This window comes from Lissotriton helveticus, chromosome 10 (genome assembly GCF_964261635.1).
Source record: "Lissotriton helveticus chromosome 10, aLisHel1.1, whole genome shotgun sequence".
NCBI classification, from domain to species: domain Eukaryota; kingdom Metazoa; phylum Chordata; class Amphibia; order Caudata; family Salamandridae; genus Lissotriton; species Lissotriton helveticus.
The window spans coordinates 590,057,482-590,081,210 of record NC_136071.1 but is presented as its reverse complement, the minus strand read 5'-3'; the positions used below and the strand labels follow the sequence as shown (position 1 = coordinate 590,081,210).

At 47.4% G+C, this 23,729-nt stretch overlaps 41 non-coding genes across 41 annotated transcripts; all 41 read right to left on the bottom strand.

Moving 5' to 3' along the window:
- Positions 1-759: 759 nt before the first annotated feature.
- Positions 760-871, bottom strand: TRNAL-CAA (transfer RNA leucine (anticodon CAA)). Its single transcript has 2 exons — positions 834-871; positions 760-805 (listed from the first exon to the last, which is right to left on the bottom strand). It is a non-coding gene; the product is annotated as a tRNA-Leu (tRNA).
- Positions 872-1,167: 296 nt separating this feature from the next.
- Positions 1,168-1,240, bottom strand: TRNAV-AAC (transfer RNA valine (anticodon AAC)). The gene has a single exon. It is a non-coding gene; the product is annotated as a tRNA-Val (tRNA).
- Positions 1,241-1,625: 385 nt separating this feature from the next.
- TRNAP-AGG (transfer RNA proline (anticodon AGG)) lies at positions 1,626-1,697 on the bottom strand. The gene has a single exon. It is a non-coding gene; the product is annotated as a tRNA-Pro (tRNA).
- Positions 1,698-2,131: 434 nt separating this feature from the next.
- TRNAV-UAC (transfer RNA valine (anticodon UAC)) lies at positions 2,132-2,204 on the bottom strand. Its single transcript has one exon. It is a non-coding gene; the product is annotated as a tRNA-Val (tRNA).
- Positions 2,205-2,588: 384 nt separating this feature from the next.
- On the bottom strand, positions 2,589-2,660 carry TRNAP-CGG (transfer RNA proline (anticodon CGG)). Its single transcript has one exon. It is a non-coding gene; the product is annotated as a tRNA-Pro (tRNA).
- Positions 2,661-3,589: 929 nt separating this feature from the next.
- On the bottom strand, positions 3,590-3,701 carry TRNAL-CAA (transfer RNA leucine (anticodon CAA)). Its single transcript has 2 exons — positions 3,664-3,701; positions 3,590-3,635 (listed from the first exon to the last, which is right to left on the bottom strand). It is a non-coding gene; the product is annotated as a tRNA-Leu (tRNA).
- Positions 3,702-3,996: 295 nt separating this feature from the next.
- On the bottom strand, positions 3,997-4,069 carry TRNAV-AAC (transfer RNA valine (anticodon AAC)). The gene has a single exon. It is a non-coding gene; the product is annotated as a tRNA-Val (tRNA).
- Positions 4,070-4,455: 386 nt separating this feature from the next.
- TRNAP-AGG (transfer RNA proline (anticodon AGG)) lies at positions 4,456-4,527 on the bottom strand. The gene has a single exon. It is a non-coding gene; the product is annotated as a tRNA-Pro (tRNA).
- Positions 4,528-4,961: 434 nt separating this feature from the next.
- Positions 4,962-5,034, bottom strand: TRNAV-UAC (transfer RNA valine (anticodon UAC)). Its single transcript has one exon. It is a non-coding gene; the product is annotated as a tRNA-Val (tRNA).
- Positions 5,035-5,418: 384 nt separating this feature from the next.
- Positions 5,419-5,490, bottom strand: TRNAP-CGG (transfer RNA proline (anticodon CGG)). Its single transcript has one exon. It is a non-coding gene; the product is annotated as a tRNA-Pro (tRNA).
- Positions 5,491-6,430: 940 nt separating this feature from the next.
- On the bottom strand, positions 6,431-6,542 carry TRNAL-CAA (transfer RNA leucine (anticodon CAA)). Its single transcript has 2 exons — positions 6,505-6,542; positions 6,431-6,476 (listed from the first exon to the last, which is right to left on the bottom strand). It is a non-coding gene; the product is annotated as a tRNA-Leu (tRNA).
- Positions 6,543-6,837: 295 nt separating this feature from the next.
- Positions 6,838-6,910, bottom strand: TRNAV-AAC (transfer RNA valine (anticodon AAC)). The gene has a single exon. It is a non-coding gene; the product is annotated as a tRNA-Val (tRNA).
- Positions 6,911-7,295: 385 nt separating this feature from the next.
- On the bottom strand, positions 7,296-7,367 carry TRNAP-AGG (transfer RNA proline (anticodon AGG)). The gene has a single exon. It is a non-coding gene; the product is annotated as a tRNA-Pro (tRNA).
- Positions 7,368-7,801: 434 nt separating this feature from the next.
- Positions 7,802-7,874, bottom strand: TRNAV-UAC (transfer RNA valine (anticodon UAC)). Its single transcript has one exon. It is a non-coding gene; the product is annotated as a tRNA-Val (tRNA).
- A 384-nt stretch (positions 7,875-8,258) lies between these two features.
- Positions 8,259-8,330, bottom strand: TRNAP-CGG (transfer RNA proline (anticodon CGG)). The gene has a single exon. It is a non-coding gene; the product is annotated as a tRNA-Pro (tRNA).
- A 940-nt stretch (positions 8,331-9,270) lies between these two features.
- TRNAL-CAA (transfer RNA leucine (anticodon CAA)) lies at positions 9,271-9,382 on the bottom strand. The gene is made up of 2 exons: positions 9,345-9,382; positions 9,271-9,316 (listed from the first exon to the last, which is right to left on the bottom strand). It is a non-coding gene; the product is annotated as a tRNA-Leu (tRNA).
- A 296-nt stretch (positions 9,383-9,678) lies between these two features.
- On the bottom strand, positions 9,679-9,751 carry TRNAV-AAC (transfer RNA valine (anticodon AAC)). The gene has a single exon. It is a non-coding gene; the product is annotated as a tRNA-Val (tRNA).
- Positions 9,752-10,137: 386 nt separating this feature from the next.
- TRNAP-AGG (transfer RNA proline (anticodon AGG)) lies at positions 10,138-10,209 on the bottom strand. The gene has a single exon. It is a non-coding gene; the product is annotated as a tRNA-Pro (tRNA).
- A 434-nt stretch (positions 10,210-10,643) lies between these two features.
- TRNAV-UAC (transfer RNA valine (anticodon UAC)) lies at positions 10,644-10,716 on the bottom strand. Its single transcript has one exon. It is a non-coding gene; the product is annotated as a tRNA-Val (tRNA).
- A 384-nt stretch (positions 10,717-11,100) lies between these two features.
- Positions 11,101-11,172, bottom strand: TRNAP-CGG (transfer RNA proline (anticodon CGG)). The gene has a single exon. It is a non-coding gene; the product is annotated as a tRNA-Pro (tRNA).
- A 941-nt stretch (positions 11,173-12,113) lies between these two features.
- Positions 12,114-12,225, bottom strand: TRNAL-CAA (transfer RNA leucine (anticodon CAA)). The gene is made up of 2 exons: positions 12,188-12,225; positions 12,114-12,159 (listed from the first exon to the last, which is right to left on the bottom strand). It is a non-coding gene; the product is annotated as a tRNA-Leu (tRNA).
- Positions 12,226-12,520: 295 nt separating this feature from the next.
- Positions 12,521-12,593, bottom strand: TRNAV-AAC (transfer RNA valine (anticodon AAC)). The gene has a single exon. It is a non-coding gene; the product is annotated as a tRNA-Val (tRNA).
- Positions 12,594-12,979: 386 nt separating this feature from the next.
- On the bottom strand, positions 12,980-13,051 carry TRNAP-AGG (transfer RNA proline (anticodon AGG)). The gene has a single exon. It is a non-coding gene; the product is annotated as a tRNA-Pro (tRNA).
- A 434-nt stretch (positions 13,052-13,485) lies between these two features.
- On the bottom strand, positions 13,486-13,558 carry TRNAV-UAC (transfer RNA valine (anticodon UAC)). Its single transcript has one exon. It is a non-coding gene; the product is annotated as a tRNA-Val (tRNA).
- A 384-nt stretch (positions 13,559-13,942) lies between these two features.
- On the bottom strand, positions 13,943-14,014 carry TRNAP-CGG (transfer RNA proline (anticodon CGG)). Its single transcript has one exon. It is a non-coding gene; the product is annotated as a tRNA-Pro (tRNA).
- Positions 14,015-14,954: 940 nt separating this feature from the next.
- On the bottom strand, positions 14,955-15,066 carry TRNAL-CAA (transfer RNA leucine (anticodon CAA)). The gene is made up of 2 exons: positions 15,029-15,066; positions 14,955-15,000 (listed from the first exon to the last, which is right to left on the bottom strand). It is a non-coding gene; the product is annotated as a tRNA-Leu (tRNA).
- Positions 15,067-15,361: 295 nt separating this feature from the next.
- Positions 15,362-15,434, bottom strand: TRNAV-AAC (transfer RNA valine (anticodon AAC)). Its single transcript has one exon. It is a non-coding gene; the product is annotated as a tRNA-Val (tRNA).
- Positions 15,435-15,819: 385 nt separating this feature from the next.
- Positions 15,820-15,891, bottom strand: TRNAP-AGG (transfer RNA proline (anticodon AGG)). The gene has a single exon. It is a non-coding gene; the product is annotated as a tRNA-Pro (tRNA).
- A 434-nt stretch (positions 15,892-16,325) lies between these two features.
- TRNAV-UAC (transfer RNA valine (anticodon UAC)) lies at positions 16,326-16,398 on the bottom strand. The gene has a single exon. It is a non-coding gene; the product is annotated as a tRNA-Val (tRNA).
- A 384-nt stretch (positions 16,399-16,782) lies between these two features.
- Positions 16,783-16,854, bottom strand: TRNAP-CGG (transfer RNA proline (anticodon CGG)). Its single transcript has one exon. It is a non-coding gene; the product is annotated as a tRNA-Pro (tRNA).
- Positions 16,855-17,795: 941 nt separating this feature from the next.
- TRNAL-CAA (transfer RNA leucine (anticodon CAA)) lies at positions 17,796-17,907 on the bottom strand. The gene is made up of 2 exons: positions 17,870-17,907; positions 17,796-17,841 (listed from the first exon to the last, which is right to left on the bottom strand). It is a non-coding gene; the product is annotated as a tRNA-Leu (tRNA).
- Positions 17,908-18,202: 295 nt separating this feature from the next.
- On the bottom strand, positions 18,203-18,275 carry TRNAV-AAC (transfer RNA valine (anticodon AAC)). The gene has a single exon. It is a non-coding gene; the product is annotated as a tRNA-Val (tRNA).
- Positions 18,276-18,660: 385 nt separating this feature from the next.
- Positions 18,661-18,732, bottom strand: TRNAP-AGG (transfer RNA proline (anticodon AGG)). Its single transcript has one exon. It is a non-coding gene; the product is annotated as a tRNA-Pro (tRNA).
- Positions 18,733-19,166: 434 nt separating this feature from the next.
- On the bottom strand, positions 19,167-19,239 carry TRNAV-UAC (transfer RNA valine (anticodon UAC)). Its single transcript has one exon. It is a non-coding gene; the product is annotated as a tRNA-Val (tRNA).
- Positions 19,240-19,623: 384 nt separating this feature from the next.
- On the bottom strand, positions 19,624-19,695 carry TRNAP-CGG (transfer RNA proline (anticodon CGG)). The gene has a single exon. It is a non-coding gene; the product is annotated as a tRNA-Pro (tRNA).
- Positions 19,696-20,635: 940 nt separating this feature from the next.
- On the bottom strand, positions 20,636-20,747 carry TRNAL-CAA (transfer RNA leucine (anticodon CAA)). Its single transcript has 2 exons — positions 20,710-20,747; positions 20,636-20,681 (listed from the first exon to the last, which is right to left on the bottom strand). It is a non-coding gene; the product is annotated as a tRNA-Leu (tRNA).
- A 295-nt stretch (positions 20,748-21,042) lies between these two features.
- On the bottom strand, positions 21,043-21,115 carry TRNAV-AAC (transfer RNA valine (anticodon AAC)). The gene has a single exon. It is a non-coding gene; the product is annotated as a tRNA-Val (tRNA).
- A 385-nt stretch (positions 21,116-21,500) lies between these two features.
- Positions 21,501-21,572, bottom strand: TRNAP-AGG (transfer RNA proline (anticodon AGG)). Its single transcript has one exon. It is a non-coding gene; the product is annotated as a tRNA-Pro (tRNA).
- A 434-nt stretch (positions 21,573-22,006) lies between these two features.
- Positions 22,007-22,079, bottom strand: TRNAV-UAC (transfer RNA valine (anticodon UAC)). Its single transcript has one exon. It is a non-coding gene; the product is annotated as a tRNA-Val (tRNA).
- Positions 22,080-22,463: 384 nt separating this feature from the next.
- TRNAP-CGG (transfer RNA proline (anticodon CGG)) lies at positions 22,464-22,535 on the bottom strand. Its single transcript has one exon. It is a non-coding gene; the product is annotated as a tRNA-Pro (tRNA).
- A 940-nt stretch (positions 22,536-23,475) lies between these two features.
- TRNAL-CAA (transfer RNA leucine (anticodon CAA)) lies at positions 23,476-23,587 on the bottom strand. Its single transcript has 2 exons — positions 23,550-23,587; positions 23,476-23,521 (listed from the first exon to the last, which is right to left on the bottom strand). It is a non-coding gene; the product is annotated as a tRNA-Leu (tRNA).
- Positions 23,588-23,729: the final 142 nt, after the last annotated feature.

Sequence of the window (23,729 nt, the reverse complement as noted above, 5' to 3'; positions counted from 1 at the left end):
GGCACAGATGAGAACAGCAAGCACTTTCTGGCAATTGTTCTCCTCTGCAAGTCCTGGACCCTTGCCCCATAGACTTCCACACCAGAAGCAATGAAGGGCCCACCATTTCCTGCGCCTGAGAAAGAGGGGTTTGATATTTGGATTCAAACGCGCTCGCTCAGCGCTCGCTCAGGCTCGATCAGGCGAGATTTATATGAGTGGTTCACAGGCCTGAAACACTCACCTGGGAGACCCAGAGTGGCTGACTTCTCAGTATAGCCATTGTTGGGCGAGTCACCTCCTTTCCTCCTGCCTCAATCTAGAATTGGCTGCAAATCATAAGAGAGAGTGCAATGCCCGTGTGCAGTGCCTACTCCCAGCTACCTCTCTGTCTTCCTTATGTAAATTAGAATTTGCAAGGGGGGACCAATGGCATTCTGCTCCTCCCACATAACCAGGAAGCCCTGTTGAACATGTCTGCCTGTGTTTTTGCAGGGACAGTGCCTTCTCTGCCCAAAAGGTGGCAGGAGAGCCTCACAACAAATGATGGGATCAACTGCTCAGTTAGAAACCCAGCATGGCAGTTACTGTGATGGAGTGCAAATTTAATGGAAGGTGTGCCTGAGGTGTCATTTCCAGAAATCCATGGAATTGTGATTAAGGGCCCAGCCTGATTGTTGGTGGATTTCTCTTCACATGCTACAGGTTCCTGCAAAGATTGTGGTGTTTGCCGGGAACGCACTGCAAAAAACAGGAAGATATACGGGTGTAAAAGGGACCTGTCAGAAGTGGGATTTGAACCCACGCCTCCATGAGGAGACCAGAAGGCTCAGCTACACTGAAGATCAAGCTCTCTTGAGTCTGGCGCCTTAGACCACTCGGCCATCCTGACGGCTCATGAGGGGGGGCTTAGGTCTAACTCTTCTATCTGCACCTGCCAATGTTTCCACTTACAACCTTCACAGCAATGTCACAGGTGTAAAGGCCCCAACAATACAACATAGCTTAAACAAAATAAAAATAGGCACAAGAACGACCCCCAGATGATGGATGCAGATAACTTTGTTTCGTCTTGCAAAGGTAAAGAAAGTTTCCTACGGCTCACTGTGTTCAAAGACCACCTCTTCTTAAACTTGCATTCAGATAATAAGGTTTTAGAGTGTGCACATAAAAGCAGCCAATGCTCAGTGTTTCTGCCCGGTCTCGAACCGGGGACCTTTCGCGTGTTAGGCGAACGTGATGACCACTACACTACAGAAACGACCTTGCTGCTTGCTACTGTTAAAGCAAAGTTCCTCTCAAGGCTTCACCCTACTTCTATTCTGCTGTATCAGCAGCGGCTCAGAATGTGCAGAAAAAGTGTGAAAACCTCAGAGATATCATCCAACATGCTTGCAATTAGACGTATTCAAAATTTACTTGTGCAGGCATCGACAGACAAATATCTGATGCCTAAATGTCTGCGAGTACAGCTTGGGAAAGCATCACCTGGGACACACTGAGACTAAGCAGGTAGGCAGAAAAAGCACGGTGATCCATTTTTCTTCTGAGGTTAGGAATATGTTGCGCAACAATGCACCGAGTATTACTAGAAATAGTCAGGCATAGTGCATTTTTAGTACGATTTGTATGTTTAGCTCTAAAAAGGGCTCGTCCGGGATTTGAACCCGGGACCTCTCGCACCCTAAGCGAGAATCATACCCCTAGACCAACGAGCCACGCAAGAGTCACCTCTGACACGGCTCCAGGTGTTAGTGGCAGCTAGTCAGTGAATGCTTCACCCAAAGCAAGCAACTGCACATGTTGCTCTCTTCTGCAATATGATTGCTGTCTTTTCCATGGCCGTCATCAAACAAGAAATTAAAAAGCCTCTGTCCTTCAGACAGTTTGTTTTCTCTAAGTGTCTGCTTGTGGTGAGGACAAGAAAAGCATTTCTGCTCTCATTCCTTGCTTTCATGAAGTAGGCCCACCCTTCAGAGCAAAGGGCGAGCAAGCGAATGGCGCAAGCTATCGTCACTTCTCTTTTCGAGCTGTCACTGAGATCCCTGGAGCACACTACGTCAGGTTGGTGAGGGATAGACAGCCTCTATTATCTCAGCTTTCCTATAAAGTCAGCCAGTAAAGGCAAACACTGTTAAAAACAGCAAACCGCTGTTTCTGCCCGGTCTCGAACCAGGGACCTTTCGCGTGTAAGGCGAACGTGATAACCACTACACTACAGAAACAGACACTAACTCAGGAATCTTGTTGGCATGTATTGGGCTGGAATGCACAGACTAAGGGCCAATGTCCTTGAAGCTCAAAGTTGGGCTCTCCTTACCCGGTCTCTATTTCTTTGGAAGACAGGAATGAGGACCACTTTTATTCCAAGAGGCGATTTTGAAATCATATCCTGAAATTACACTAGAAAAACACTATGCATGTAATGTTCCTACCATGCTGGTCTGGCCCAGAAAAGCAGTTGCAAAGAAGTCCTGCACTCCTTTATCCCGCCACAAGTGGAAAATAGCGTGCAGGGTAAGGAACTTTCTCGACATACACAGCGTCTTATAGCATTGAAAAGAATAAATGCTCCTATATTACAAGCATCCTGAAAATGTCCACAGCATGGGCTCGTCCGGGATTTGAACCCGGGACCTCTCGCACCCGAAGCGAGAATCATACCCCTAGACCAACGAGCCTGAGTGGCCAGGAGACATTTTGAACAATTTCTGAAGCGTCTTTCAGAAAAAAAGCAGGGCTATTTGGCTAGTCTCCCTCTAAGTGAGCCTCACAACGTCATGTTTTCTCTCAAGTTGTTGTTTTTTCACTCTAGCAAGAAAGGGGGCAGCCAATCTCCTATCAGCCAGTGAGCAGAAAAAAGGCACAGATGAGAACAGCAAGCACTTTCTGGCAATTGTTCTCCTCTGCAAGTCCTGGACCCTTGCCCCATAGACTTCCACACCAGAAGCAATGAAGGGCCCACCATTTCCTGCACCTGAGAAAGAGGGGTTTGATATTTGGATTCAAACGCGCTCGATCAGGCTCAATCAGGCGAGATTTATATGAGTGGCTCACAGGCCTGAAACACTCACCTGGGAGACCCAGAGTGGCTGACTTCTCAGTATAGCCATTGTTGGGCGAGTCACCTCCTTTCCTCCTGCCTCAATCTAGAATTGGCTGCAAATCATAAGAGAGAGTGCAATGCCCGTGTGCAGTGCCTACTCCCAGCTACCTCTCTGTCTTCCTTATGTAAATTAGAATTTGCAAGGGGGGACCAATGGCATTCTGCTCCTCCCACATAACCAGGAAGCCCTGTTGAACATGTCTGCCTGTGTTTTTGCAGGGACAGTGCCTTCTCTGCCCAAAAGGTGGCAGGAGAGCCTCACAACAAATGATGGGATCAACTGCTTAGTTAGAAACCCAGCAAGGGAGTTACTGTGATGGAGTGCAAATTTAATGGAAGGTGTGCCTGAGGTGTCATTTCCAGAAATCCATGGAATTGTGATTGAGGGCCCAGCCTGATTGTTGGTGGATTTCTCTTCACATGCTACAGGTTCCTGCAAAGATTGTGGTGTTTGCCGGGAACGCACTGCAAAAAACAGGAAGATTTACGGGTGTAAAAGGGACCTGTCAGAAGTGGGATTTGAACCCACGCCTCCATGAGGAGACCAGAAGGCTCAGCTACACTGAAGATCAAGCTCTCTTGAGTCTGGCGCCTTAGACCACTCGGCCATCCTGACGGCTCATGAGGGGGGCTTAGGTCTAACTCTTCTATCTGCACCTGCCAATGTTTCCACTTACAACCTTCACAGCAATGTCACAGGTGTAAAGGCCCCAACAATACAACATAGCTTAAACAAAATAAAAATAGGCACAAGAACGACCCCCAGATGACGGATGCAGATAACTTTGTTTCGTCTTGCAAAGGTAAAGAAAGTTTCCCACGGCTCACTGTGTTCAAAGACCACCTCTTCTTAAACTTGCATTCAGATAATAAGGTTTTAGAGTGTGCACATAAAAGCAGCCAACGCTCAGTGTTTCTGCCCGGTCTCGAACCGGGGACCTTTCGCGTGTTAGGCGAACGTGATGACCACTACACTACAGAAACGACCTTGCTGCTTGCTACTGTTAAAGCAAAGTTCCTCTCAAGGCTTCACCCTACTTCTATTCTGCTGTATCAGCAGCGGCTCAGAATGTGCAGAACAAGTGTGAAAACCTCAGAGATATCATCCAACATGCTTGCAATTAGACGTATTCAAAATTTACTTGTGCAGGCATCGACAGACAAATATCTGATGCCTAAATGTCTGCGAGTACAGCTTGGGAAAGCATCACCTGGGACACACTGAGACTAAGCAGGTAGGCAGAAAAAGCACGGTGATCCATTTTTCTACTGAGGTTAGGAATATGTTAAGCAAAAAATCAACCGAGTATTACTAGAAATAGTCAGGCATAGTGCATTTTTAGTACGATTTGTATGTTTAGCTCTAAAAAGGGCTCGTCCGGGATTTGAACCCGGGACCTCTCGCACCCTAAGCGAGAATCATACCCCTAGACCAACGAGCCACGCAAGAGTCACCTCTGACATGGCTCCAGGGGTTAGTGGCAGCTAGTCGGTGAATGCTTCACCCAAAGCAAGCAACTGCACATGTTGCTCTCTTCTGCAATATGATTGCTGTCTTTTCCATGGCCGTCATCAAACAAGAAATTAAAAAGCCTCTGTCCTTCAGACAGTTTGTTTTCTCTAAGTGTCTGCTTGCGGTGAGGACAAGAAAAGCATTTCTGCTCTCATTCCTTGCTTTCATGAAGTAGGCCCACCCTTCAGAGCAAAGGGCGAGCAAGCGAATGGCGCAAGCTATCGTCACTTCTCTTTTCGAGCTGTCACTGAGATCCCTGGAGCACACTACGTCAGGTTGGTGAGGGATAGACAGCCTCTATTATCTCAGCTTTCCTATAAAGTCAGCCAGTAAAGGCAAACACTGTTAAAAACAGCAAACCGCTGTTTCTGCCCGGTCTCGAACCAGGGACCTTTCGCGTGTAAGGCGAACGTGATAACCACTACACTACAGAAACAGACACTAACTCAGGAATCTTGTTGGCATGTATTGGGCTGGAATGCACAGACTAAGGGCCAATGTCCTTGAAGCTCAAAGTTGGGCTCTCCTTACCCGGTCTCTATTTCTTTGGAAGACAGGAATGAGGACCACTTTTATTCCAAGAGGCGATTTTGAAACCATATCCTGAAATTGCACTAGAAAAACACTATGCATGTAATGTTCCTACCATGCTGGTCTGGCCCAGAAAAGCAGTTGCAAAGAAGTCCTGCACTCCTTTATCCCGCCACAAGTGGAAAATAGCGTGCAGGGTAAGGAACTTTCTCGACATACACAGCGTCTTATAGCATTGAAAAGAAGAAATGCTCCTATATTACAAGCATCCTGAAAATGTCCACAGCATGGGCTCGTCCGGGATTTGAACCCGGGACCTCTCGCACCCGAAGCGAGAATCATACCCCTAGACCAACGAGCCTGAGTGGCCAGGAGACATTTTGAACAATTTCTGAAGCGTCTTTCAGAAAAAAAGCAGGGCTATTTGGCTAGTCTCCCTCTAAGTGAGCCTCACAACGTCATGTTTTCTCTCAAGTTGTTGTTTTTTCACTCTAGCAAGAAAGGGGGCAGCCAATCTCCTATCAGCCAGTGAGCAGAAAAAAGGCACAGATGAGAACAGCAAGCACTTTCTGGCAATTGTTCTCCTCTGCAAGTCCTGGACCCTTGCCCCATAGACTTCCACACCAGAAGCAATGAAGGGCCCACCATTTCCTGCGCCTGAGAAAGAGGGGTTTGATATTTGGATTCAAACGCGATCGCTCAGCGCTCGATCAGGCTCAATCAGGCGAGATTTATATGAGTGGCTCACAGGCCTGAAACACTCACCTGGGAGACCCAGAGTGGCTGACTTCTCAGTATAGCCATTGTTGGGCGAGTCACCTCCTTTCCTCCTGCCTCAATCTAGAATTGGCTGCAAATCATAAGAGAGAGTGCAATGCCCGTGTGCAGTGCCTACTCCCAGCTACCTCTCTGTCTTCCTTATGTAAATTAGAATTTGCAAGGGGGGACCAATGGCATTCTGCTCCTCCCACATAACCAGGAAGCCCTGTTGAACATGTCTGCCTGTGTTTTTGCAGGGACAGTGCCTTCTCTGCCCAAAAGGTGGCAGGAGAGCCTCACAACAAATGATGGGATCAACTGCTTAGTTAGAAACCCAGCATGGCAGTTACTGTGATGGAGTGCAAATTTAATGGAAGGTGTGCCTGAGGTGTCATTTCCAGAAATCCATGGAATTGTGATTGAGGGCCCAGCCTGATTGTTGGTGGATTTCTCTTCACATGCTACAGGTTCCTGAAAAGATTGTGGTGTTTGCCGGGAACGCACTGCAAAAAACAGGAAGATTTACGGGTGTAAAAGGGACCTGTCAGAAGTGGGATTTGAACCCACGCCTCCATGAGGAGACCAGAAGGCTCAGCTACACTGAAGATCAAGCTCTCTTGAGTCTGGTGCCTTAGACCACTCGGCCATCCTGACGGCTCATGAGGGGGGCTTAGGTCTAACTCTTCTATCTGCACCTGCCAATGTTTCCACTTACAACCTTCACAGCAATGTCACAGGTGTAAAGGCCCCAACAATACAACATAGCTTAAACAAAATAAAAATAGGCACAAGAACGACCCCCAGATGATGGATGCAGATAACTTTGTTTCGTCTTGCAAAGGTAAAGAAAGTTTCCCACGGCTCACTGTGTTCAAAGACCACCTCTTCTTAAACTTGCATTCAGATAATAAGGTTTTAGAGTGTGCACATAAAAGCAGCCAACACTCAGTGTTTCTGCCCGGTCTCGAACCGAGGACCTTTCGCGTGTTAGGCGAACGTGATGACCACTACACTACAGAAACGACCTTGCTGCTTGCTACTGTTAAAGCAAAGTTCCTCTCAAGGCTTCACCCTACTTCTATTCTGCTGTATCAGCAGCGGCTCAGAATGTGCAGAACAAGTGTGAAAACCTCAGAGATATCATCCAACATGCTTGCAATTAGACGTATTCAAAATTTACTTGTGCAGGCATCGACAGACAAATATCTGATGCCTAAATGTCTGCGAGTACAGCTTGGGAAAGCATCACCTGGGACACACTGAGACTAAGCAGGTAGGCAGAAAAAGCACGGTGATCCATTTTTCTTCTGAGGTTAGGAATATGTTGCGCAACAATGCACCGAGTATTACTAGAAATAGTCAGGCATAGTGCATTTTTAGTACGATTTGTATGTTTAGCTCTAAAAAGGGCTCGTCCGGGATTTGAACCCGGGACCTCTCGCACCCTAAGCGAGAACCATACCCCTAGACCAACGAGCCACGCAAGAGTCACCTCTGACACGGCTCCAGGGGTTAGTGGCAGCTAGTCAGTGAATGCTTCACCCAAAGCAAGCAACTGCACATGTTGCTCTCTTCTGCAATATGATTGCTGTCTTTTCCATGGCCGTCATCAAACAAGAAATTAAAAAGCCTCTGTCCTTCAGACAGTTTGTTTTCTCTAAGTGTCTGCTTGTGGTGAGGACAAGAAAAGCATTTCTGCTCTCATTCCTTGCTTTCATGAAGTAGGCCCACCCTTCAGAGCAAAGGGCGAGCAAGCGAATGGCGCAAGCTATCGTCACTTCTCTTTTCGAGCTGTCACTGAGATCCCTGGAGCACACTACGTCAGGTTGGTGAGGGATAGACAGCCTCTATTATCTCAGCTTTCCTATAAAGTCAGCCAGTAAAGGCAAACACTGTTAAAAACAGCAAACCGCTGTTTCTGCCCGGTCTCGAACCAGGGACCTTTCGCGTGTAAGGCGAACGTGATAACCACTACACTACAGAAACAGACACTAACTCAGGAATCTTGTTGGCATGTATTGGGCTGGAATGCACAGACTAAGGGCCAATGTCCTTGAAGCTCAAAGTTGGGCTCTCCTTACCCGGTCTCTATTTCTTTGGAAGACAGGAATGAGGACCACTTTTATTCCAAGAGGCGATTTTGAAACCATGTCCTGAAATTACACTAGAAAAACACTATGCATGTAATGTTCCTACCATGCTGGTCTGGCCCAGAAAAGCAGTTGCAAAGAAGTCCTGCACTCCTTTATCCCGCCACAAGTGGAAAATAGCGTGCAGGGTAAGGAACTTTCTCGACATACACAGCGTCTTATAGCATTGAAAAGAAGAAATGCTCCTATATTACAAGCATCCTGAAAATGTCCACAGCATGGGCTCGTCCGGGATTTGAACCCGGGACCTCTCGCACCCGAAGCGAGAATCATACCCCTAGACCAACGAGCCTGAGTGGCCAGGAGACATTTTGAACAATTTCTGAAGCGTCTTTCAGAAAAAAAGCAGGGCTATTTGGCTAGTCTCCCTCTAAGTGAGCCTCACAACGTCATGTTTTCTCTCAAGTTGTTGTTTTTTCACTCTAGCAAGAAAGGGGGCAGCCAATCTCCTATCAGCCAGTGAGCAGAAAAAAGGCACAGATGAGAACAGCAAGCACTTTCTGGCAATTGTTCTCCTCTGCAAGTCCTGGACCCTTGCCCCATAGACTTCCACACCAGAAGCAATGAAGGGCCCACCATTTCCTGCGCCTGAGAAAGAGGGGTTTGATATTTGGATTCAAACGCGCTCGCTCAGCGCTCGATCAGGCTCGATCAGGCGAGATTTATATGAGTGGCTCACAGGCCTGAAACACTCACCTGGGAGACCCAGAGTGGCTGACTTCTCAGTATAGCCATTGTTGGGCGAGTCACCTCCTTTCCTCCTGCCTCAATCTAGAATTGGCTGCAAATCATAAGAGAGAGTGCAATGCCCGTGTGCAGTGCCTACTCCCAGCTACCTCTCTGTCTTCCTTATGTAAATTAGAATTTGCAAGGGGGGACCAATGGCATTCTGCTCCTCCCACATAACCAGGAAGCCCTGTTGAACATGCCTGCCTGTGTTTTTGCAGGGACAGTGCCTTCTCTGCCCAAAAGGTGGCAGGAGAGCCTCACAACAAATGATGGGATCAACTGCTTAGTTAGAAACCCAGCATGGCAGTTACTGTGATGGAGTGCAAATTTAATGGAAGGTGTGCCTGAGGTGTCATTTCCAGAAATCCATGGAATTGTGATTGAGGGCCCAGCCTGATTGTTGGTGGATTTCTCTTCACATGCTACAGGTTCCTGCAAAGATTGTGGTGTTTGCCGGGAACGCACTGCAAAAAACAGGAAGATTTACGGGTGTAAAAGGGACCTGTCAGAAGTGGGATTTGAACCCACGCCTCCATGAGGAGACCAGAAGGCTCAGCTACACTGAAGATCAAGCTCTCTTGAGTCTGGCGACTTAGACCACTCGGCCATCCTGACGGCTCCTGAGGCGGGGCTTAGGTCTAACTCTTCTATCTGCACCTGCCAATGTTTCCACTTACAACCTTCACAGCAATGTCACAGGTGTAAAGGCCCCAACAATACAACATAGCTTAAACAAAATAAAAATAGGCACAAGAACGACCCCCAGATGATGGATGCAGATAACTTTGTTTCGTCTTGCAAAGGTAAAGAAAGTTTCCCACGGCTCACTGTGTTCAAAGACCACCTCTTCTTAAACTTGCATTCAGATAATAAGGTTTTAGAGTGTGCACATAAAAGCAGCCAACGCTCAGTGTTTCTGCCCGGTCTCGAACCGGGGATCTTTCGCGTGTTAGGCGAACGTGATGACCACTACACTACAGAAACGACCTTGCTGCTTGCTACTGTTAAAGCAAAGTTCCTCTCAAGGCTTCACCCTACTTCTATTCTGCTGTATCAGCAGGGGCTCAGAATGTGCAGAACAAGTGTGAAAACCTCAGAGATATCATCCAACATGCTTGCAATTAGACGTATTCAAAATTTACTTGTGCAGGCATCGACAGACAAATATCTGATGCCTAAATGTCTGCGAGTACAGCTTGGGAAAGCATCACCTGGGACACACTGAGACTAAGCAGGTAGGCAGAAAAAGCACGGTGATCCATTTTTCTACTGAGGTTAGGAATATGTTAAGCAAAAAATCAACCGAGTATTACTAGAAATAGTCAGGCATAGTGCATTTTTAGTACGATTTGTATGTTTAGCTCTAAAAAGGGCTCGTCCGGGATTTGAACCCGGGACCTCTCGCACCCTAAGCGAGAATCATACCCCTAGACCAACGGGCCACGCAAGAGTCACCTCTGACATGGCTCCAGGGGTTAGTGGCAGCTAGTCGGTGAATGCTTCACCCAAAGCAAGCAACTGCACATGTTGCTCTCTTCTGCAATATGATTGCTGTCTTTTCCATGGCCGTCATCAAACAAGAAATTAAAAAGCCTCTGTCCTTCAGACAGTTTGTTTTCTCTAAGTGTCTGCTTGCGGTGAGGACAAGAAAAGCATTTCTGCTCTCATTCCTTGCTTTCATGAAGTAGGCCCACCCTTCAGAGCAAAGGGCGAGCAAGCGAATGGCGCAAGCTATCGTCACTTCTCTTTTTGAGCTGTCACTGAGATCCCTGGAGCACACTACGTCAGGTTGGTGAGGGATAGACAGCCTCTATTATCTCAGCTTTCCTATAAAGTCAGCCAGTAAAGGCAAACACTGTTAAAAACAGCAAACCGCTGTTTCTGCCCGGTCTCGAACCAGGGACCTTTCGCGTGTAAGGCGAACGTGATAACCACTACACTACAGAAACAGACACTAACTCAGGAATCTTGTTGGCATGTATTGGGCTGGAATGCACAGACTAAGGGCCAATGTCCTTGAAGCTCAAAGTTGGGCTCTCCTTACCCGGTCTCTATTTTTTTGGAAGACAGGAATGAGGACCACTTTTATTCCAATAGGCGATTTTGAAACCATATCCTGAAATTACACTAGAAAAACACTATGCATGTAATGTTCCTACCATGCTGGTCTGGCCCAGAAAAGCAGTTGCAAGGAAGTCCTGCACTCCTTTATCCCGCCACAAGTGGAAAATAGCGTGCAGGGTAAGGAACTTTCTCGACATACACAGCGTCTTATAGCATTGAAAAGAAGAAATGCTCCTATATTACAAGCATCCTGAAAATGTCCACAGCATGGGCTCGTCCGGGATTTGAACCCGGGACCTCTCGCACCCGAAGCGAGAATCATACCCCTAGACCAACGAGCCTGAGTGGCCAGGAGACATTTTGAACAATTTCTGAAGCGTCTTTCAGAAAAAAAGCAGGGCTATTTGGCTAGTCTCCCTCTAAGTGAGCCTCACAACGTCATGTTTTCTCTCAAGTTGTTGTTTTTTCACTCTAGCAAGAAAGGGGGCAGCCAATCTCCTATCAGCCAGTGAGCAGAAAAAAGGCACAGATGAGAACAGCAAGCACTTTCTGGCAATTGTTCTCCTCTGCAAGTCCTGGACCCTTGCCCCATAGACTTCCACACCAGAAGCAATGAAGGGCCCACCATTTCCTGCGCCTGAGAAAGAGGGGTTTGATATTTGGATTCAAACGCGCTCGCTCAGCGCTCGCTCAGGCTCGATCAGGCGAGATTTATATGAGTGGCTCACAGGCCTGAAACACTAACCTGGGAGACCCAGAGTGGCTGACTTCTCAGTATAGCCATTGTTGGGCGAGTCACCTCCTTTCCTCCTGCCTCAATCTAGAATTGGCTGCAAATCATAAGAGAGAGTGCAATGCCCGTGTGCAGTGCCTACTCCCAGCTACCTCTCTGTCTTCCTTATGTAAATTAGAATTTGCAAGGGGGGAACCAATGGCATTCTGCTCCTCCCACATAACCAGGAAGCCCTGTTGAACATGTCTGCCTGTGTTTTTGCAGGGACAGTGCCTTCTCTGCCCAAAAGGTGGCAGGAGAGCCTCACAACAAATGATGGGATCAACTGCTTAGTTAGAAACCCAGCAAGGGAGTTACTGTGATGGAGTGCAAATTTAATGGAAGGTGTGCCTGAGGTGTCATTTCCAGAAATCCATGGAATTGTGATTGAGGGCCCAGCCTGATTGTTGGTGGATTTCTCTTCACATGCTACAGGTTCCTGCAAAGATTGTGGTGTTTGCCGGGAACGCACTGCAAAAAACAGGAAGATTTACGGGTGTAAAAGGGACCTGTCAGAAGTGGGATTTGAACCCACGCCTCCATGAGGAGACCAGAAGGCTCAGCTACACTGAAGATCAAGCTCTCTTGAGTCTGGCGCCTTAGACCACTCGGCCATCCTGACGGCTCATGAGGGGGGCTTAGGTCTAACTCTTCTATCTGCACCTGCCAATGTTTCCACTTACAACCTTCACAGCAATGTCACAGGTGTAAAGGCCCCAACAATACAACATAGCTTAAACAAAATAAAAATAGGCACAAGAACGACCCCCAGATGACGGATGCAGATAACTTTGTTTCGTCTTGCAAAGGTAAAGAAAGTTTCCCACGGCTCACTGTGTTCAAAGACCACCTCTTCTTAAACTTGCATTCAGATAATAAGGTTTTAGAGTGTGCACATAAAAGCAGCCAACGCTCAGTGTTTCTGCCCGGTCTCGAACCGGGGACCTTTCGCGTGTTAGGCGAACGTGATGACCACTACACTACAGAAACGACCTTGCTGCTTGCTACTGTTAAAGCAAAGTTCCTCTCAAGGCTTCACCCTACTTCTATTCTGCTGTATCAGCAGCGGCTCAGAATGTGCAGAACAAGTGTGAAAACCTCAGAGATATCATCCAACATGCTTGCAATTAGACGTATTCAAAATTTACTTGTGCAGGCATCGACAGACAAATATCTGATGCCTAAATGTCTGCGAGTACAGCTTGGGAAAGCATCACCTGGGACACACTGAGACTAAGCAGGTAGGCAGAAAAAGCACGGTGATCCATTTTTCTACTGAGGTTAGGAATATGTTAAGCAAAAAATCAACCGAGTATTACTAGAAATAGTCAGGCATAGTGCATTTTTAGTACGATTTGTATGTTTAGCTCTAAAAAGGGCTCGTCCGGGATTTGAACCCGGGACCTCTCGCACCCTAAGCGAGAATCATACCCCTAGACCAACGAGCCACGCAAGAGTCACCTCTGACATGGCTCCAGGGGTTAGTGGCAGCTAGTCGGTGAATGCTTCACCCAAAGCAAGCAACTGCACATGTTGCTCTCTTCTGCAATATGATTGCTGTCTTTTCCATGGCCGTCATCAAACAAGAAATTAAAAAGCCTCTGTCCTTCAGACAGTTTGTTTTCTCTAAGTGTCTGCTTGCGGTGAGGACAAGAAAAACATTTCTGCTCTCATTCCTTGCTTTCATGAAGTAGGCCCACCCTTCAGAGCAAAGGGCGAGCAAGCGAATGGCGCAAGCTATCGTCACTTCTCTTTTCGAGCTGTCACTGAGATCCCTGGAGCACACTACGTCAGGTTGGTGAGGGATAGACAGCCTCTATTATCTCAGCTTTCCTATAAAGTCAGCCAGTAAAGGCAAACACTGTTAAAAACAGCAAACCGCTGTTTCTGCCCGGTCTCGAACCAGGGACCTTTCGCGTGTAAGGCGAACGTGATAACCACTACACTACAGAAACAGACACTAACTCAGGAATCTTGTTGGCATGTATTGGGCTGGAATGCACAGACTAAGGGCCAATGTCCTTGAAGCTCAAAGTTGGGCTCTCCTTACCCGGTCTCTATTTCTTTGGAAGACAGGAATGAGGACCACTTTTATTCCAAGAGGCGATTTTGAAACCATATCCTGAAATTGCACTAGAAAAACACTATGCATGTAATGTTCCTACCATGCTGGTCTGGCCCAGAAAAGCAGTTGCAAAGAAGTCCTGCACTCCTTTATCCCGCCACAAGTGGAAAATAGCGTGCAGGGTAAGGAACTTTCTCGACATACACAGCGTCTTATAGCATTGAAAAGAAGAAATGCTCCTATATTACAAGCATCCTGAAAATGTCCACAGCATGGGCTCGTCCGGGATTTGAACCCGGGACCTCTCGCACCCGAAGCGAGAATCATACCCCTAGACCAAGGAGCCTGAGTGGCCAGGAGACATTTTGAACAATTTCTGAAGCGTCTTTCAGAAAAAAAGCAGGGCTATTTGGCTAGTCTCCCTCTAAGTGAGCCTCACAACGTCATGTTTTCTCTCAAGTTGTTGTTTTTTCACTCTAGCAAGAAAGGGGGCAGCCAATCTCCTATCAGCCAGTGAGCAGAAAAAAGGCACAGATGAGAACAGCAAGCACTTTCTGGCAATTGTTCTCCTCTGCAAGTCCTGGACCCTTGCCCCATAGACTTCCACACCAGAAGCAATGAAGGGCCCACCATTTCCTGCGCCTGAGAAAGAGGGGTTTGATATTTGGATTCAAACGCGATCGCTCAGCGCTCGATCAGGCTCAATCAGGCGAGATTTATATGAGTGGCTCACAGGCCTGAAACACTCACCTGGGAGACCCAGAGTGGCTGACTTCTCAGTATAGCCATTGTTGGGCGAGTCACCTCCTTTCCTCCTGCCTCAATCTAGAATTGGCTGCAAATCATAAGAGAGAGTGCAATGCCCGTGTGCAGTGCCTACTCCCAGCTACCTCTCTGTCTTCCTTATGTAAATTAGAATTTGCAAGGGGGGACCAATGGCATTCTGCTCCTCCCACATAACCAGGAAGCCCTGTTGAACATGTCTGCCTGTGTTTTTGCAGGGACAGTGCCTTCTCTGCCCAAAAGGTGGCAGGAGAGCCTCACAACAAATGATGGGATCAACTGCTTAGTTAGAAACCCAGCATGGCAGTTACTGTGATGGAGTGCAAATTTAATGGAAGGTGTGCCTGAGGTGTCATTTCCAGAAATCCATGGAATTGTGATTGAGGGCCCAGCCTGATTGTTGGTGGATTTCTCTTCACATGCTACAGGTTCCTGAAAAGATTGTGGTGTTTGCCGGGAACGCACTGCAAAAAACAGGAAGATTTACGGGTGTAAAAGGGACCTGTCAGAAGTGGGATTTGAACCCACGCCTCCATGAGGAGACCAGAAGGCTCAGCTACACTGAAGATCAAGCTCTCTTGAGTCTGGCGCCTTAGACCACTCGGCCATCCTGACGGCTCATGAGGGGGGCTTAGGTCTAACTCTTCTATCTGCACCTGCCAATGTTTCCACTTACAACCTTCACAGCAATGTCACAGGTGTAAAGGCCCCAACAATACAACATAGCTTAAACAAAATAAAAATAGGCACAAGAACGACCCCCAGATGATGGATGCAGATAACTTTGTTTCGTCTTGCAAAGGTAAAGAAAGTTTCCCACGGCTCACTGTGTTCAAAGACCACCTCTTCTTAAACTTGCATTCAGATAATAAGGTTTTAGAGTGTGCACATAAAAGCAGCCAACACTCAGTGTTTCTGCCCGGTCTCGAACCGAGGACCTTTCGCGTGTTAGGCGAACGTGATGACCACTACACTACAGAAACGACCTTGCTGCTTGCTACTGTTAAAGCAAAGTTCCTCTCAAGGCTTCACCCTACTTCTATTCTGCTGTATCAGCAGCGGCTCAGAATGTGCAGAACAAGTGTGAAAACCTCAGAGATATCATCCAACATGCTTGCAATTAGACGTATTCAAAATTTACTTGTGCAGGCATCGACAGACAAATATCTGATGCCTAAATGTCTGCGAGTACAGCTTGGGAAAGCATCACCTGGGACACACTGAGACTAAGCAGGTAGGCAGAAAAAGCACGGTGATCCATTTTTCTTCTGAGGTTAGGAATATGTTGCGCAACAATGCACCGAGTATTACTAGAAATAGTCAGGCATAGTGCATTTTTAGTACGATTTGTATGTTTAGCTCTAAAAAGGGCTCGTCCGGGATTTGAACCCGGGACCTCTCGCACCCTAAGCGAGAATCATACCCCTAGACCAACGAGCCACGCAAGAGTCACCTCTGACACGGCTCCAGGGGTTAGTGGCAGCTAGTCAGTGAATGCTTCACCCAAAGCAAGCAACTGCACATGTTGCTCTCTTCTGCAATATGATTGCTGTCTTTTCCATGGCCGTCATCAAACAAGAAATTAAAAAGCCTCTGTCCTTCAGACAGTTTGTTTTCTCTAAGTGTCTGCTTGTGGTGAGGACAAGAAAAGCATTTCTGCTCTCATTCCTTGCTTTCATGAAGTAGGCCCACCCTTCAGAGCAAAGGGCGAGCAAGCGAATGGCGCAAGCTATCGTCACTTCTCTTTTCGAGCTGTCACTGAGATCCCTGGAGCACACTACGTCAGGTTGGTGAGGGATAGACAGCCTCTATTATCTCAGCTTTCCTATAAAGTCAGCCAGTAAAGGCAAACACTGTTAAAAACAGCAAACCGCTGTTTCTGCCCGGTCTCGAACCAGGGACCTTTCGCGTGTAAGGCGAACGTGATAACCACTACACTACAGAAACAGACACTAACTCAGGAATCTTGTTGGCATGTATTGGGCTGGAATGCACAGACTAAGGGCCAATGTCCTTGAAGCTCAAAGTTGGGCTCTCCTTACCCGGTCTCTATTTTTTTGGAAGACAGGAATGAGGACCACTTTTATTCCAATAGGCGATTTTGAAACCATATCCTGAAATTACACTAGAAAAACACTATGCATGTAATGTTCCTACCATGCTGGTCTGGCCCAGAAAAGCAGTTGCAAGGAAGTCCTGCACTCCTTTATCCCGCCACAAGTGGAAAATAGCGTGCAGGGTAAGGAACTTTCTCGACATACACAGCGTCTTATAGCATTGAAAAGAAGAAATGCTCCTATATTACAAGCATCCTGAAAATGTCCACAGCATGGGCTCGTCCGGGATTTGAACCCGGGACCTCTCGCACCCGAAGCGAGAATCATACCCCTAGACCAACGAGCCTGAGTGGCCAGGAGACATTTTGAACAATTTCTGAAGCGTCTTTCAGAAAAAAAGCAGGGCTATTTGGCTAGTCTCCCTCTAAGTGAGCCTCACAACGTCATGTTTTCTCTCAAGTTGTTGTTTTTTCACTCTAGCAAGAAAGGGGGCAGCCAATCTCCTATCAGCCAGTGAGCAGAAAAAAGGCAGAGATGAGAACAGCAAGCACTTTCTGGCAATTGTTCTCCTCTGCAAGTCCTGGACCCTTGCCCCATAGACTTCCACACCAGAAGCAATGAAGGGCCCACCATTTCCTGCGCCTGAGAAAGAGGGGTTTGATATTTGGATTCAAACGCGCTCGCTCAGCGCTCGCTCAGGCTCGATCAGGCGAGATTTATATGAGTGGCTCACAGGCCTGAAACACTAACCTGGGAGACCCAGAGTGGCTGACTTCTCAGTATAGCCATTGTTGGGCGAGTCACCTCCTTTCCTCCTGCCTCAATCTAGAATTGGCTGCAAATCATAAGAGAGAGTGCAATGCCCGTGTGCAGTGCCTACTCCCAGCTACCTCTCTGTCTTCCTTATGTAAATTAGAATTTGCAAGGGGGGAACCAATGGCATTCTGCTCCTCCCACATAACCAGGAAGCCCTGTTGAACATGTCTGCCTGTGTTTTTGCAGGGACAGTGCCTTCTCTGCCCAAAAGGTGGCAGGAGAGCCTCACAACAAATGATGGGATCAACTGCTTAGTTAGAAACCCAGCAAGGGAGTTACTGTGATGGAGTGCAAATTTAATGGAAGGTGTGCCTGAGGTGTCATTTCCAGAAATCCATGGAATTGTGATTGAGGGCCCAGCCTGATTGTTGGTGGATTTCTCTTCACATGCTACAGGTTCCTGCAAAGATTGTGGTGTTTGCCGGGAACGCACTGCAAAAAACAGGAAGATTTACGGGTGTAAAAGGGACCTGTCAGAAGTGGGATTTGAACCCACGCCTCCATGAGGAGACCAGAAGGCTCAGCTACACTGAAGATCAAGTTCTCTTGAGTCTGGCGCCTTAGACCACTCGGCCATCCTGACGGCTCATGAGGGGGGCTTAGGTCTAACTCTTCTATCTGCACCTGCCAATGTTTCCACTTACAACCTTCACAGCAATGTCACAGGTGTAAAGGCCCCAACAATACAACATAGCTTAAACAAAATAAAAATAGGCACAAGAACGACCCCCAGATGACGGATGCAGATAACTTTGTTTCGTCTTGCAAAGGTAAAGAAAGTTTCCCACGGCTCACTGTGTTCAAAGACCACCTCTTCTTAAACTTGCATTCAGATAATAAGGTTTTAGAGTGTGCACATAAAAGCAGCCAACGCTCAGTGTTTCTGCCCGGTCTCGAACCGGGGACCTTTCGCGTGTTAGGCGAACGTGATGACCACTACACTACAGAAACGACCTTGCTGCTTGCTACTGTTAAAGCAAAGTTCCTCTCAAGGCTTCACCCTACTTCTATTCTGCTGTATCAGCAGCGGCTCAGAATGTGCAGAACAAGTGTGAAAACCTCAGAGATATCATCCAACATGCTTGCAATTAGACGTATTCAAAATTTACTTGTGCAGGCATCGACAGACAAATATCTGATGCCTAAATGTCTGCGAGTACAGCTTGGGAAAGCATCACCTGGGACACACTGAGACTAAGCAGGTAGGCAGAAAAAGCACGGTGATCCATTTTTCTTCTGAGGTTAGGAATATGTTGCGCAACAATGCACCGAGTATTACTAGAAATAGTCAGGCATAGTGCATTTTTAGTACGATTTGTATGTTTAGCTCTAAAAAGGGCTCGTCCGGGATTTGAACCCGGGACCTCTCGCACCCTAAGCGAGAATCATACCCCTAGACCAACGAGCCACGCAAGAGTCACCTCTGACATGGCTCCAGGGGTTAGTGGCAGCTAGTCGGTGAATGCTTCACCCAAAGCAAGCAACTGCACATGTTGCTCTCTTCTGCAATATGATTGCTGTCTTTTCCATGGCCGTCATCAAACAAGAAATTAAAAAGCCTCTGTCCTTCAGACAGTTTGTTTTCTCTAAGTGTCTGCTTGCGGTGAGGACAAGAAAAGCATTTCTGCTCTCATTCCTTGCTTTCATGAAGTAGGCCCACTCTTCAGAGCAAAGGGCGAGCAAGCGAATGGCGCAAGCTATCGTCACTTCTCTTTTCGAGCTGTCACTGAGATCCCTGGAGCACACTACGTCAGGTTGGTGAGGGATAGACAGCCTCTATTATCTCAGCTTTCCTATAAAGTCAGCCAGTAAAGGCAAACACTGTTAAAAACAGCAAACCGCTGTTTCTGCCCAGTCTCGAACCAGGGACCTTTCGCGTGTAAGGCAAACGTGATAACCACTACACTACAGAAACAGACACTAACTCAGGAATCTTGTTGGCATGTATTGGGCTGGAATGCACAGACTAAGGGCCAATGTCCTTGAAGCTCAAAGTTGGGCTCTCCTTACCCGGTCTCTATTTCTTTGGAAGACAGGAATGAGGACCACTTTTATTCCAAGAGGCGATTTTGAAACCATATCCTGAAATTACACTAGAAAAACACTATGCATGTAATGTTCCTACCATGCTGGTCTGGCCCAGAAAAGCAGTTGCAAAGAAGTCCTGTACTCCTTTATCCCGCCACAAGTGGAAAATAGCGTGCAGGGTAAGGAACTTTCTCGACATACACAGCGTCTTATAGCATTGAAAAGAAGAAATGCTCCTGTATTACAAGCATCCTGAAAATGTCCACAGCATGGGCTCGTCCGGGATTTGAACCCGGGACCTCTCGCACCCGAAGCGAGAATCATACCCCTAGACCAACGAGCCTGAGTGGCCAGGAGACATTTTGAACAATTTCTGAAGCGTCTTTCAGAAAAAAAGCAGGGCTATTTGGCTAGTCTCCCTCTAAGTGAGCCTCACAACGTCATGTTTTCTCTCAAGCTGTTGTTTTTTCACTCTAGCAAGAAAGGGGGCAGCCACTCTCCTATCAGCCAGTGAGCAGAAAAAAGGCACAGATGAGAACAGCAAGCACTTTCTGGCAATTGTTCTCCTCTGCAAGTCCTGGACCCTTGCCCCATAGACTTCCACACCAGAAGTAATGAAGGGCCCACCATTTCCTGCGCCTGAGAAAGAGGGGTTTGATATTTGGATTCAAACGCGCTCGCTCAGCGCTCGATCAGGCTCGATCAGGCGAGATTTATATGAGTGGCTCACAGGCCTGAAACACTCACCTGGGAGACCCAGAGTGGCTGACTTCTCAGTATAGCCATTGTTGGGCGAGTCACCTCCTTTCCTCCTGCCTCAATCTAGAATTGGCTGCAAATCATAAGAGAGAGTGCAATGCCCGTGTGCAGTGCCTACTCCCAGCTACCTCTCTGTCTTCCTTATGTAAATTAGAATTTGCAAGGGGGGACCAATGGCATTCTGCTCCTCCCACATAACCAGGAAGCCCTGTTGAACATGTCTGCCTGTGTTTTTGCAGGGACAGTGCCTTCTCTGCCCAAAAGGTGGCAGGAGAGCCTCACAACAAATGATGGGATCAACTGCTTAGTTAGAAACCCAGCAAGGCAGTTACTGTGATGGAGTGCAAATTTAATGGAAGGTGTGCCTGAGGTGTCATTTCCAGAAATCCATGGAATTGTGATTGAGGGCCCAGCCTGATTGTTGGTGGATTTCTCTTCACATGCTACAGGTTCCTGCAAAGATTGTGGTGTTTGCCGGGAACGCACTGCAAAAAACAGGAAGATTTACGGGTATAAAAGGGACCTGTCAGAAGTGGGATTTGAACCCACGCCTCCACGAGGAGACCAGAAGGCTCAGCTACACTGAAGATCAAGCTCTATTGAGTCTGGCGCCTTAGACCACTCGCCCATCCTGACGGCTCATGAGGGGGGCTTAGGTCTAACTCTTCTATCTGCACCTGCCAATGTTTCCACTTACAACCTTCACAGCAATGTCACAGGTGTAAAGGCCCCAACAATACAACATAGCTTAAACAAAATAAAAATAGGCACAAGAACGACCCCCAGATGACGGATGCAGATAACTTTGTTTCGTCTTGCAAAGGTAAAGAAAGTTTCCCACGGCTCACTGTGTTCAAAGACCACCTCTTCTTAAACTTGCATTCAGATAATAAGGTTTTAGAGTGTGCACATAAAAGCAGCCAACGCTCAGTGATTCTGCCCGGTCTCGAACCGAGGACCTTTCGCGTGTTAGGCGAACGTGATGACCACTACACTACAGAAACGACCTTGCTGCTTGCTACTGTTAAAGCAAAGTTCCTCTCAAGGCTTCACCCTACTTCTATTCTGCTGTATCAGCAGCGGCTCAGAATGTGCAGAACAAGTGTGAAAACCTCAGAGATATCATCCAACATGCTTGCAATTAGACGTATTCAAAATTTACTTGTGCAGGCATCGACAGACAAATATCTGATGCCTAAATGTCTGCGAGTACAGCTTGGGAAAGCATCACCTGGGACACACTGAGACTAAGCAGGTAGGCAGAAAAAGCACGGTGATCCATTTTTCTTCTGAGGTTAGGAATATGTTGCGCAACAATGCACCGAGTATTACTAGAAATAGTCAGGCATAGTGCATTTTTAGTACGATTTGTATGTTTAGCTCTAAAAAGGGCTCGTCCGGGATTTGAACCCGGGACCTCTCGCACCCTAAGCGAGAATCATACCCCTAGACCAACGAGCCACGCAAGAGTCACCTCTGACATGGCTCCAGGGGTTAGTGGCAGCTAGTCGGTGAATGCTTCACCCAAAGCAAGCAACTGCACATGTTGCTCTCTTCTGCAATATGATTGCTGTCTTTTCCATGGCCGTCATCAAACAAGAAATTAAAAAGCCTCTGTCCTTCAGACAGTTTGTTTTTTCTAAGTGTCTGCTTGCGGTGAGGACAAGAAAAGCATTTCTGCTCTCATTCCTTGCTTTCATGAAGTAGGCCCACCCTTCAGAGCAAAGGGCGAGCAAGCGAATGGCGCAAGCTATCGTCACTTCTCTTTTCGAGCTGTCACTGAGATCCCTGGAGCACACTACGTCAGGTTGGTGAGGGATAGACAGCCTCTATTATCTCAGCTTTCCTATAAAGTCAGCCAGTAAAGGCAAACACTGTTAAAAACAGCAAACCGCTGTTTCTGCCCGGTCTCGAACCAGGGACCTTTCGCGTGTAAGGCAAACGTGATAACCACTACACTACAGAAACAGACACTAACTCAGGAATCTTGTTGGCATGTATTGGGCTGGAATGCACAGACTAAGGGCCAATGTCCTTGAAGCTCAAAGTTGGGCTCTCCTTACCCGGTCTCTATTTCTTTGGAAGACAGGAATGAGGACCACTTTTATTCCAAGAGGCGATTTTGAAACCATGTCCTGAAATTACACTAGAAAAACACTATGCATGTAATGTTCCTACCATGCTGGTCTGGCCCAGAAAAGCAGTTGCAAAGAAGTCCTGCACTCCTTTATCCCGCCACAAGTGGAAAATAGCGTGCAGGGTAAGGAACTTTCTCGACATACACAGCGTCTTATAGCATTGAAAAGAAGAAATGCTCCTATATTACAAGCATCCTGAAAATGTCCACAGCATGGGCTCGTCCGGGATTTGAACCCGGGACCTCTCGCACCCGAAGCGAGAATCATACCCCTAGACCAACGAGCCTGAGTGGCCAGGAGACATTTTGAACAATTTCTGAAGCGTCTTTCAGAAAAAAAGCAGGGCTATTTGGCTAGTCTCCCTCTAAGTGAGCCTCACAACGTCATGTTTTCTCTCAAGTTGTTGTTTTTTCACTCTAGCAAGAAAGGGGGCAGCCAATCTCCTATCAGCCAGTGAGCAGAAAAAAGGCACAGATGAGAACAGCAAGCACTTTCTGGCAATTGTTCTCCTCTGCAAGTCCTGGACCCTTGCCCCATAGACTTCCACACCAGAAGCAATGAAGGGCCCACCATTTCCTGCGCCTGAGAAAGAGGGGTTTGATATTTGGATTCAAACGCGCTCGCTCAGCGCTCGATCAGGCTCGATCAGGCGAGATTTATATGAGTGGCTCACAGGCCTGAAACACTCACCTGGGAGACCCAGAGTGGCTGACTTCTCAGTATAGCCATTGTTGGGCGAGTCACCTCCTTTCCTCCTGCCTCAATCTAGAATTGGCTGCAAATCATAAGAGAGAGTGCAATGCCCGTGTGCAGTGCCTACTCCCAGCTACCTCTCTGTCTTCCTTATGTAAATTAGAATTTGCAAGGGGGGACCAATGGCATTCTGCTCCTCCCACATAACCAGGAAGCCCTGTTGAACATGCCTGCCTGTGTTTTTGCAGGGACAGTGCCTTCTCTGCCCAAAAGGTGGCAGGAGAGCCTCACAACAAATGATGGGATCAACTGCTTAGTTAGAAACCCAGCATGGCAGTTACTGTGATGGAGTGCAAATTTAATGGAAGGTGTGCCTGAGGTGTCATTTCCAGAAATCCATGGAATTGTGATTGAGGGCCCAGCCTGATTGTTGGTGGATTTCTCTTCACATGCTACAGGTTCCTGCAAAGATTGTGGTGTTTGCCGGGAACGCACTGCAAAAAACAGGAAGATTTACGGGTGTAAAAGGGACCTGTCAGAAGTGGGATTTGAACCCACGCCTCCATGAGGAGACCAGAAGGCTCAGCTACACTGAAGATCAAGCTCTCTTGAGTCTGGCGACTTAGACCACTCGGCCATCCTGACGGCTCCTGAGGCGGGGCTTAGGTCTAACTCTTCTATCTGCACCTGCCAATGTTTCCACTTACAACCTTCACAGCAATGTCACAGGTGTAAAGGCCCCAACAATACAACATAGCTTAAACAAAATAAAAATAGGCACAAGAAC